Below are 11,213 nucleotides of genomic sequence, written 5' to 3' on the forward strand. Positions count from 1 at the left end.
AGATGGACAAATGGGCTGGTATTGGCCATTTTGAATCTGACAACCACATGGTTTACTATGCCAGGAATGACAAATTGAAGAGCAATGGTTTTGCATTCATTGTCAAAAAGAACATATCCAGATCAGTCATGAGGTACAACGCTGTCTGTGATTGGATAATATCCATGAGTACCAACCACTAGGGCCAGTGAAGATGTAATAGAAGAATTCTACCAACTTCTTCAATCTGAAATTGATCAAACATGCAATCAAGATGTATTGATTATTAGTGATTGGAATGCAAAAGTTGGAAGCAGAGAGAAAGGATCAGTAGTTGGAAAAGATGGCCTTGGTGATAGAAATGATGCTGGAGATTGCATGATAGAATTCTGCAAAATCAATGATTTGTTCATTTCAAATAGCTTCTTTAAGACAGCATAAGAAACGACTATACACATGGACTTCGCCAGACGGAATACGTAGAAATCAATTGACTACATCTGTGGAAAGAGATGATGGAAAATCTCCATATCATCAGTCAAAACAAAGCCAGGGGCAGATTGTAGAACTGACCATCAATTGCTCATATGCAAATTCAAACTAAAGTTGAAGAAAATGAAAACAAATCCACGAGGGCCAGAATATGACCTTGAATTTAGAGATCATCTGAAGAACAGATTTGATACATTAAACACTAAAGACCGAAGACCAGAAGAGTTGTGGAAAGAAAGTAAAGAGTCATTAAGCAGACAAGAAAGAAGGAAAAGGTCAAAATGGATGTCAAAAGAGACACAGAAACTTGATCTCCAGCCTAGATATACTAAAGCAAACAGAAGAAATGAGGAGGGACAAGAGCTGAACAGAAAATTTCAAAGGTCAGCTCCAGAAGATAAAGACAAATATTACAACAAAATGTGCAAAGATCTGGAGTCAGAAAACCAAAAAGGAAGAATACACTCAGCGTTTTTAAAGCTGGGAGAACTGAAGAAAAAATTCAAGCCTCGACTTCCGTTACTGAATGCATCTCTGGGAAAATTATTGAATGATTCAGAAAGCATCAAAAGAAGATGGAAAGAATACACAGAGTCACTGTACCAAAAGGAAATGGTTGATGTTCAACCATTTCAAGAAGTAGCATATGATCAAGAGCCAATGATACTGAAGGAAAAAGTCCAAGGTGCATTGAAGGAATTGACAAAGGATAAGGCACCAGGAATTGATGGAATAAAAATTGAAATCTTTCACGAAAGTGTGGCGGCACTGGGGACACTCACTCACCTATGCCAAGAAATTTGGAAGACGACTATCTGGCCAACTGATTGGAACAGATCCGTATTTGTGCCCATTCCAAAGAGAGGTGACCCAATGGGATGCAGAAATCATCAGACAATATCATTGATATTCCATGCGAGTAAAGTTTTGCTAAAGGTAATACAGAAATGGCTACAATCATACATTGACAGAGAAGTCCCAGAGGTTCAAGCTGGATTCAAAAGAGGCTGTGGAACAAGGGATATCATTGCTGATGTCTGGTGGATCTTGGCTGAAAGCAGAGAATATCAGAAAGATGTTTACCTATGCTTTATTTACTATGCAAAGACTCTTGATTGTGTGGATCATGACAAGCTATGGACAACATTGCAAAGTATGAGTATTTTGGAATACTTAATTGTGCTCATGAGGAATCTGTACATGGACTAAGAGGTGTTTGTTCGAACAGAACATGGGAACACTGAATGTTTTAAAATTAAGAAAGCTGTGTGACAAGGTTGTATTCTTTTAACATACTTATTCAATGATATGCTAAGCAAAAAATCTGAGAAGCTGGGTTTTATGAAGAAAAACGTGGCATCAGGATTGGAAGTAAACTCATTAAAAACCTGTGATATTCAGATGATACAACCTTGCTTCCTGAAAGTGAAGAACCCTTAAAATATTTATTGATGAAGATTAAAGAGCACAGCCTTCAATATGGATTGCATCTCCATGTAAAGAATATCCTCACCACGGTACCAATAAACAACATTCTTATCAATGGAGAAAAGGTTGAAGTTGTCAAGGACTTCATTCTTCTTGGATCAACTATCAACACTCATGGAAGCAGCAGTCAAGGAATCAAATAACGTATTGCATTAGGCAAATCTGCTGCACAAGACCTTTTGAAAGTGTTGAAGAGCAAAGATGTCAGCTTGACGACTAAAGTGCGCCTGACCGGAGTCATGGTATTTTCAATAATCTCATATGCATGTGAAAGCTGGACAGTGAATAAGGAAGACCTAGAAGAATGAATGCTTTTGAGTTATGATGTTGGGGGAGAATATTGAAAGTGCCATGGGCTGCCAAGAGAACCAATAGATCTGTTTTGGAAGAAGTGTAGCCAGAGTGCTCCTTAGAGGCCAGGATGGTCAAACCTCATCTCTCATACTTTGAACATATTGTCAGGAGGACAAGTCGCTGGAGAAAAATATCATGTTTGGTAGGGTATAGGGTCAGAGAAAAAGAGGAAGACCCCCAATGAGATGCATAGGCAAAGTGGCAGCATCGATGGACTCAAGCATGGCAACAGTAGTGAGGCTGGCCCAGGATCAGGCAGTGTTTCATTCTGCTGAGCACAAAGTCGCTATGAGTTGGTACCGATCCAATGGCACCTAACAGCAACAACAATGAAGTGTTTGCCTGAGATCAACTCACCACTACAGTAATCAGGAATCATGTTAGGGCTAAGGATGAATGATTCAAGAAATACATGGTAGGAGGGTTTCTGTTTGGTTTTTGCTTTTAATATAACTTTGTAACTCCACTCAGCAGGTGGAATTTAACAACATCTGGATTAGATAGGATGTAAAAAGGTTCTGGTGTTTCTGTAGGATAAACACGGGGCTTCTAACCACAAGATTGGTGGTTGAAATCCACCAGCAGCTCCCCAGGAGTAAGATGATTGACAGTCCTGGCAATCCTAGAGAGGGGAGTTATGAGTTGCACTGGATTTGATGGCAGTGGGTACGGTTTGGTTTGGAATGAGGTAACAAATGCTTTCTTTCTAAGATATAGAAAAATCTCTTTCCTTTGCATTATCTCATTTTTAAAAGAGAAAAAAAATAATCACTGTGTATATTTACTGAGAATCTATAAGTATAGTTGGGTCCAGGTGTGGTATTGTATTGTAAGAACTGGACTGTTATTGTCAAGTTTGGTGGTTCAAAGCCACCATCCACTCCTTGGATACTCTATACAGGGTTGCTATGAGTCAGAAATGACTTGATGGCACTTAACATCAACAAGAACAAAGAAATAGAGTAATAGAAAGGGTGACACATGAGAGATAAGAGAAATGTTTATGGATCAGAGATGTATTCATAACCAAATACATTGTTGTCAGGTAGGCTTATCTGTACACATGGACATACCCACACACACCTAATCAGCATTCAGTTTTAACCAGGGAAGTTTCCAGCCATGCCTTACTCACCGGACTTGTACCCTTAGCTTGCCCCCCCTAGGCTTGACCAGGGTTTAGTGCTGATTTATAACTCCTTGAAAGAACTTGCCCAACATTTTTATGACTTCTTGGCAGACCACAGGCATTTAGATATATAATGCGTGGCGGTGGTTGCCCCTTCAGAGATAGACAAACTGAGTGGCAGGATGTAGATGAGTCTCCTGAGGGCTGAACAGTGAGTGTCTACCTGTGCTTAGAAGCAGCAGTGAACGGGTGAGGGGGGTGGGGAAGAGGTCATCTTTGTGTGGCTTTACTGAAGCCCTTTACAGTAGAGTTTGCTACTCTGAGATATACAAAATTAGCTAAGGTTAAAATGATATCAACAGTATTTTCTAAATTTTTAACAGTTGTACTGTGCATCAGCCTCTTAAAATTTATAATTTGTTTTGACTTCTTAGTCTAAATTCTCTGACTATAAGATCAATATGCCTCTATAGCATGAAAACCTAGCTGTTTTTCAGTCAATGAATTAATAGCAAAAGGAGGATAGACTGTCTATTGCCTATCCCTTGCTATGTCTTATATGAACTTTGTCTCTACGTGTTTTTTAGATTTGTGTTTCAAACACTAAAATCCAATAGTTCAAACAAACCCTTGTTTCTTTCTAGTAATGTTTGTTATATATAGGACAAACATAATAAAACAATAACTAAAGCTATATAATCTTGATAAAATTAGAGAACATAGACTTTTTTTTGTAATATTAATAATATACTTATTAATTTATTAAATAAATTAGTTGTTTACCACTAGCTTCTCAGAGGAAGAAAGATAACACTTGTCGTTTCTGTAAAGATTTACAGCCTTGGAAACTCTATATAATATCACCATGAGTGGAAACTGACATGACAGCACATAGCCACCATATATCAAGATATGTATAGGCCTTAAAATCTACTGGATTTGGATCAAACATATCCTTGGAAACATAAAATGCAATTTAACAACAACAACAACAACTAATCCCAACAGATTTTCCAACTGGACCCTTCAATGAAAATTTGTCTGTTTGTATTAAGTAACTTGAGGCCCCAGCTGGCATCCCCTGACCAAACAATGAAAGAATGCTTTAATTCTCTTATTGCATAACAATTTAGTGAATTTCTAAAAACGTACAGCTTTATAAGCAACTGTTTTATTGTTGATCTTTAATATAAAATTTTAATTGGAGTCACTGGCAAAAAACATGTTGACAAAAATGAAAACTAAATTGTTTAAAAAGAATAAAAAATTATTTGCTTATTTATTTCTATGAAATCTCTCAGAAATTCACATTTTTTTTTTCAAACACTAGATGGCACTAAAAATATACCATGATCTACTCTCTGCTACTCTGCTGTTCTTCATTAGAGTTCTGGTGTGGCGCTGTAGGATAAGCACTGGACCTCAAGATCAGTTTGAACCACAAAACCAGAGGTTCAAATTCGCCAGCTGCTTTTCAGAAACCCTATACAGGGTCTCTATGAGTCGGAACTAACTTGATAGCACTCAACAACAGCAAAAACAACATTCTTCATTAGAAACTATTAGTCATTTTTAGATTTCATAGGGTAATACATTCTTTTTGAATATTTTTAAAACAATTTAAGTGATACTGTTTCAATTGATTATGGAAATAATAAGATTACCAAACTGTAGAACAACATAATTTGTAATAAAAAATATTCGTAGTGTTATCTCAGTAGCTGAGACATTACCACAATTCAAGAGTTCATCATATGTGGTTGCTCCTGATGTAGGCAGATTTCTGCCATAGACAGAAAAAGACCCCGGTAGCAGTTTTCCCTTGCTTATATCCCCTCCCCTGCCCCCCTAGAATCAGGAACCTGATCAAAAGTAAAGAATCCAGTTAAACATTTGTAAAATGTCTCTTTGTGTAAGGGCAGTTCCTTGACAATGAGTAAAGAGCAAGTCAGAGTGCTTTGCCAGTCCCAGTTACTGAAACTACAACCTACCAGAGCATGTCAAGAATCAAAGTGGTCACTGAGATTGGAAACAATATACAAGAAACCATAACATTTATCATCTCAGTATTGTGATTTGTACCCACAATCTTGCCTTGTGACAGGTTTCTATATATATATATATATATATTTATAAGTAATAGTTTGTCATGGCTTATTCTCCAAAGTCTTCCTGAAGTCCTATGCTATTGTTAAGTGTCATTGACTTGGTTTCAACCCATAGTGACCCTGTATAGGGTTTCTGAGGAGTGGTTGGAGAGCTTGAACTGCTGAGTTGGTGGTTCAAACGGACTTTGCAGTTCGGTGCATTAACCCACAGTGCCACACCAGGTCTCCTAATTCTCATTTTAGGGAGACAGAGATCTCCCTGTTTCCTTGCACATTTAAATTTTCAACAAAGCTGATTATTTTCTCTTCCAAAAAGATTTGTTTTGGAGTCTCCTTGGTCTCCTCTGTCCAGTATCAGTCCCTTCTAAGTTCATTAGAAATCAAAGCAATGAATAGGTTCTTGAACTGTTTGATAGTCAGATTAGTGATGAGTTACAAATCATATAAACACATTGGGAGAATATTTAGATTCTTAACATGAAATACAGCCTTTAATAAAGGTAACAAAACTCATGATACACCACTACATGAGTGCATCGGTGACGTATTTGTCATCAATCCAAGAAGAATTTATGATTAATCACTGTACAGGAGATTCTGAAATGCCTTGAATTCTCACAATTTAAAGAGTGTATTAAATTTGACAGTAATTTAAAAGTTTTGCATAGTATCATCAATAATGTTTTGGAAAGATGAGAGGACCATTTATTTATATACTCTAAATAATAATCATACAAAAATTGTGACCAGCTGGCCTAGGGAAGGGTTGAGTTACCTTCCTTGTCTTTACTGAGTTGAGCTTGAACAGTATATACCCAGTGGGGAGAGGCAGGCCAGGTCCCTAACCTAAGCATCAGGAGAGATAGTGGCTAGGTCTTGTGATATTTGGGTATTGGTCTACTTTCAGAATTTGTAATTTATGTGACTTATTTCTTATTCCAAATACATAGTCATATTTATATGTGATTTTAAAACTTTTAATTTATTCTTCCTCATAAATAGGTCTGAAAAAAACAGCAAGCTCCAGATTTCCCCAAACTGGATCCACTCTGCTTTATTCTATTTTAAACCTTGCTAATGTCTGGCTCCCACTTAATTCTCCCACCTCATCGACATTCACCCTTTACCTTGTGTTCCCATGGAAAGGAGCTATTCATTTTTATTACATGCAGCTCACACTTCTTGACTTCTGAACATTTGGTTATGTTGTTCTCTTTCTTTTTTATGTCCTTTCCCTTGATTTTGCTTTCTAAATTCTGCTTGTCCATGTCTGTGAGAACTGGTTTATATTTCATTTGCTTCATCAAAAGGTAACTGATCATTTTCTCAAACCTCCACATTTTCTCAAGCCAGGCAATAGAAATTTCTCCCTTATCTAGAAAAATGTGTTGTTATTTCATGTGTGACATGTATCCATATACACTTTTATTATAAGTATATTTATGTATATATATATTATTTCCTCTATTGGGCTCTTAACTCCCTGATGAAAGGGTCTGAATCTTGGCTATGCTTGCATCCCTCGTACAGTTTCTAATACATCATATGTATTAAGTGCTGTCAAGTCGGTTCCAACCCATAGCACCCTCTAGAGGGTTTCCGAGGAGCGACTGGTAACCTTGAACCACCAACCTTTCATTTCAAAACCAACTCTGCAGTCTAGTGTGTTTAGTCAACACACAGCACCACACCAGGACTCCAATACATCATAGGTAGTCCATAAATATATGTGAAATAAATTAATGAATATATGAACATTGTTTGATCTCAGAGTTGCAGCATGCTTTTCATTGACTGCGTATTTTGAACTCTCTATATATTGTTGTAGGTATATAAGTATATGCTTATATGTAAAATAACATATACAAACTCCTGGAAAAGTAAAGAAGACTTTCTTTTATATTTCCTGAAATCATGGTTCTATTTGCATAGAGACAATATCACAAAACCATAGTCCCCTGTTCTAGAATAATTTTGGCCTTAATCAGGTGTCAGCAAACTACACTGTGCTAAATGTAGCCATCTGCCCATTTTTGCAAGCAAAATTTCATGGCAACATAGCCACACTCATAGTACTTCATGCTGCAATGACAGAATTCAAATTTGTGGCAGAGACCATGGAGACAATAAACCTAAAACTTTTTCTATTTAGTCTTTTGGTTAAAAAAAAAAAAAATGCTTGTCAACACTGGTCTAAATCTTTGCAGTTGTCAGGTGGAAAAGAGAATCTAAAAAGTTTTCTTACAAATACAGGATATGAAATGAGTTGCTGTTGTTGTTGTTGTTAGGTGCTATTGAGTCAGTTCTGACTAAGAGTAACCTTACAACAGAATGAAACACTGTCCAGTCCTACATTATCCTATCCTCACAATTGTTGTGTTTGGGCCCATTGTTGTAGCTTCTATGTCAATTCATTTCATTGTGGGTCTTCCTCTTTTTAGTTAACCTTATGCTTTACAACACATGATGTCCTTTTCCAGGAATCAATCCCTCCTGATAATTTGTCCAAAAATATCATTGCTTCTAAACAGATTTGTTTGTTGTTTTGGCTATCCATGGTAATTTTAATACTCTTCACCAGCACTGTAACTCAATTTCATCAATGCTTCTCCAATCTTCTTTATTCATTGTCCAGTTGTCTTATGCATATGAGGCGATAAAAAAAAGCCATGGTTTGGGTCAGGCACACGGTAGCCCTCAAAGTAACATCTTTTCTCTTTAATACTTCAAAGTGGTCTTCTGCAGAAGATTTGACCAATGCAATGCATTGTTCAATTTCCTGATTACTGCTTCCAAGATCATGGGTGGTGGATCCAAGTAAAATAGAATCTTTAACAACTTCAATCGTCTTTTCCATTTATCATATGGTTTGTTAGTTGAGTAGTGAAGATTTTTGCTTTCTTTGAATTATGGTGCAATTCATACTGAAGACTATATAGTCTTTGATTTTCATCAGTAAGTGCTTCAAGCTCTGTTTGCTTACAGCAAGCAAGGTTGTATTATCTGTATACTACAGGTTATTACTGAGTCTTCCTTCAATCTTGATGTCACATTCTTCTTCATTTAATACAGGTTCTCAAATTGTTTGCCAGAATACAGATTGAACAAATATGGTGAAAGAACAATACTCTTACACACACCCTTCCTGATTTTAAACCACTTTGATCTGTTCTAACAACTGCCTCTTCACCTATGTATATGTTCCTCATGAGCACAAAGAAGTATTCTGGAATTCCTATTCTTTGCAATGTTATTTATAATTTGTTATGATCCACACAATCAAATGCCTTTCTATGTTGTTGTTGTTGTTGTCAGGTGCCATCGAGTCAGAACTGACTCATAGCGACCCCATGCACAGCAGAACGAAACAATGCTCGATCCTAGGCCAACCTCACCACCGCTGCCACCCCCGAGTCCATCAATGATGCCACCTGGCCGATCCATCTCGTTGGAGGTCTTCCTCTTTTTCTCTGACCCTCCACCCTACCCAGCATGACATCCTTCTCCAATGATTGTTTCCTCCGGACTACATGTCCAAAGTAGGAGAGACGAAGCTTAGCCATCCTGGCCTCCAAGGAGCACTCTGGCTGCACTTCTTCCAAAACTGATCTATTAGTTCTTTTGGCAGTCCATGGCACTTTCAGTATTCTCCTCCAACACCACAACTCAAAGGCATCAATTCTTCTACGATCCTCCTTATTCACTGTCCAGCTTTCGCATCCATATGAGGCTATTGAAAACACAATGGCCTGGGTCAGGCGCACCCTAGTCCTCAAGCTGACATCTCTGCTCTTCAATACTTTAAAAAGTTCCTGTGCAGCAGATTTGCCCATTGCCTTTCTATAGTTAACAAAATAAAAGTAAATATATTTCTAGAATTTTCTACTTTCAGAAAACTTTTCAAGATCCATCTGATGTCAGCAATGCTATTCCTTGTTCCACATCCTCTACTGATCCAGCTTAAATTTCAGACAGCTTGATGTCAATGCATTGCTGCAATCATTTTTGAACTATGCTTTTCAAAATTTTACTTGCATGTGATATTAATCATTTTGCTCAATATTTCTGCGTTCTGTTGGGTCTCCTCTCTTTAAAATCAGCACACTATGGATCTCTTCCTGTTGATTAGCCAGGTAGCTATTTTCCAAATTTCTTGACAGACTACTGAGTACATCCGGCACTGCATCAGTATGTTGAAACATTTTGAGTGGTATTATGACTATTCCTGGACCCTTGGTTTTGTCAATGCCTTCAGGGTAGCTTGGATGTCTTTCTTCATTACCATTGCTTCTTGATTATATGCTACCTCTTGAAATAGTTGAACATCAACCAATTCTTTTTGGCACACTGATTCTGTGTATTCTTTCCAAATTCTTTTGATGCTTCCTGCACCATTCAATATTTTGCCTATTTTTATTGTTGTTGTTAAGTGCTATTGAGTCAATTCTGACACATAGTGACCCTGTATAAGGTTGGCCTTGTGGTTCAAGCTGACGTTGCAGTCCAGTGCATTAATCCACAGGGCCATAGCAGGACTCCATTTTGCCTGTAGAGTCCTTCAATTTTGAAAGTCGAGGCTTGAATATTCTCTTTGGCTTTTATTGCTTGAGAAATGCTGAGTGTGTTCTTCCCTTTTGGTTTTCTAAGTCTTTGTACATTTCAATAAAGTGCTTTACTTTGTCATATTGAGCTACCTTTTGATATCTGCTCATCGCTTGCCCTTCAGCTGCTTTAGCTATTTTATGTTCATGAACAAAATTCAGTCTTTGTAACATCCATTTTGATCTTTTCTTTCTTTCCTGTCTTTTTAATGACCTTTTAATTTCTTTATATATGATGTTCTACATGTAATCCCACAACTCCTCTGGTCTTTGACTATTAGTATTTAATGCATCAAATCTACACTTGAGGCTGTCTCTAAATTCAGATGGGATATACTGAAGGTCCTATTTAGTTTCTCATAGACTTGTTTCAATTCTTCCACCTTCAACTTTAACTTGCTTAAGAGGAATTGGTGTTCTTTTCCAAAGTCAACCTTAGACCTTGTTTGGTCTAATGATATTGAGCTTTTCCATTTCCTCTTTCCACTGGTACAGTCTATTTGATTCCTGTATATTTTATCTGGTGAGGTCCCTTTTATGTTGTCGACAAACAGTATTTTCAATTAATTACTAAATAAAGTCATGGGTTGCAACATTTTGTCACCTTCTCAGAACATATACAACTCGCTGGTGTCAATAACACTGAATTGTTAAATTATTCAAATGCTTATGAAAGTACAAGTTAAAATGAAGACTGGGAAATCACTATTGGATTTAACAACATTGAAGTTTTTTTTCTTAAATGTTTTATTGTGAATTATGTGATAGTTTACATGGGAGAACATTAGTTTTACATTCATTCTATCATATATCCTCTCATTGCCATGGTTACAATCTCCTCCATGCAACCCTTCCCCCATACCCCCCAGGTCTTCAGCACACGGTCGCTCTCCCCCTCTCTGGATCTAAAGTCTCCAGCTGCTCCATCGCTCCATGTCATCATCTCTGGCTCCATTTCAGGTATCACTGCTTCTCTGGGTAGGGTCCCGCTCTCTGCTCTTCTCCCTTGATGGTCCTAGGGACCTCCGCTCCTAGACTGAAAAGTTAATCACTCCCCTCCTT

Source organism: Chrysochloris asiatica, unplaced genomic scaffold, assembly GCF_000296735.1.
Source record: "Chrysochloris asiatica unplaced genomic scaffold, ChrAsi1.0 scaffold00013, whole genome shotgun sequence".
NCBI lineage: Eukaryota > Metazoa > Chordata > Mammalia > Afrosoricida > Chrysochloridae > Chrysochloris > Chrysochloris asiatica.